This window comes from Chinchilla lanigera, unplaced genomic scaffold, assembly GCF_000276665.1.
Source record: "Chinchilla lanigera isolate Chin_1 unplaced genomic scaffold, ChiLan1.0 scaffold00100, whole genome shotgun sequence".
Lineage (NCBI taxonomy): Eukaryota > Metazoa > Chordata > Mammalia > Rodentia > Chinchillidae > Chinchilla > Chinchilla lanigera.
The window spans coordinates 4,711,797-4,713,042 of NW_004955501.1; the positions used below are offsets into that span (position 1 = coordinate 4,711,797).

At 43.0% G+C, this 1,246-nt stretch overlaps 1 pseudogene; it reads left to right on the plus strand.

The window, feature by feature from the left end:
* Positions 1-276: 276 nt before the first annotated feature.
* Positions 277-1,244, plus strand: LOC102019513 (annotated as a pseudogene).
* The last annotated feature ends 2 nt before the right edge of the window (positions 1,245-1,246 follow it).

Here is a 1,246-nt window from a genome sequence, read left to right on the forward strand (position 1 = left end):
TAGCCAAAATTACCAAAAGAAAGAGAGAAAAGACTCATATCAGTGTAACTTTAAATGCAAAAGACAAAATCACAAGTACCATTGAAATCCAGAAGATAGTATCTACCCTGAAAAGCTGTATTACAACAATGAAAAATCTTGAAAATGGACAGATTCCTAGACTCCTATGTACTAAAACTATGTTAAAAAGACATAAAAATTTTGAACAGGGGCAGACTCCAGCATCTCCGCGCTGCAGTTGCAGCGCTCTTCTAGGCCTTCTTCCACAGGTGTAAAATGGCAACGCTTAAGGAAAAACTTATTACCCCATTGCAGAAGTGGAGGCTGGGGTGCCAAACAACAAGATCACTGTAGGGGGTGTCGGGCAAGTTGGTATGGCATGTGCTGTCAGCATTCTGGGAAAGTCTCTGGCTGACAAACTTGTCCTTGTGGATGTTTTGGAAGATAAACTCAAAGAAGAAATGATGGCTCTGCAGCATGGAAGCTTATTTCTTCAGACATCTATAATTGTGGCAGATAAAGGTTACTCTGTAATTACCCACTCAAAGATTGTGGTGGTGACTGCTGGAGTCCGTCAGCAAGAAGGGGAGAGCCACCTCAGTCTGGTGCAAAGAAACAATATGTTCAAGTACATTATTCCTCAGATCATCAAGTATAGCTCCAACAGCATCATCACTGTGGTTTCCAACCCAGTGGGCATTGTTACATATGTTACCTGGAAACTAAGTGGATTGCCCAAGCACTGTGTGACTGAAAGCAGATACAATCTGAATTCTGCTAGATTTCACTATCTTATGGCTGAAAAACTTGGCATTCATCCCAGCAGCTGCCATAGGTGAATTCTGGGAGAACTCAAGGGTGGCTTTCCAGAGTGGAGTGAATGGAGCAGGTATTTCCTTCCAGGAACTGAATCTAGAAATGGGCACGGACAATGAACAATAGTGAAAATTGGAAGGAAGCACACAAGATAGTGGTAGAAAGTGCCTACGAAGTCATCAAGCTAACAGGTTACACCAAATGGGCCATTGGCCTAAGTGTGGCTGATCTTATGGAGTCCATCTTGAAAAATCTGTCCAGGATTCATCCAGGGTCAACCATTGTGAAGAGCATGTATGGCATTGAGAATGAAGGCTTCCTCAGGCTGCATCTTGAACACTTGGGGATTAATCAGCATTATCAACCAGAAGGGGAAGGATGAAAAGGTTGCTCAGCTCAAGAAAAGTGCAGATACTCTGTGGGACATCCA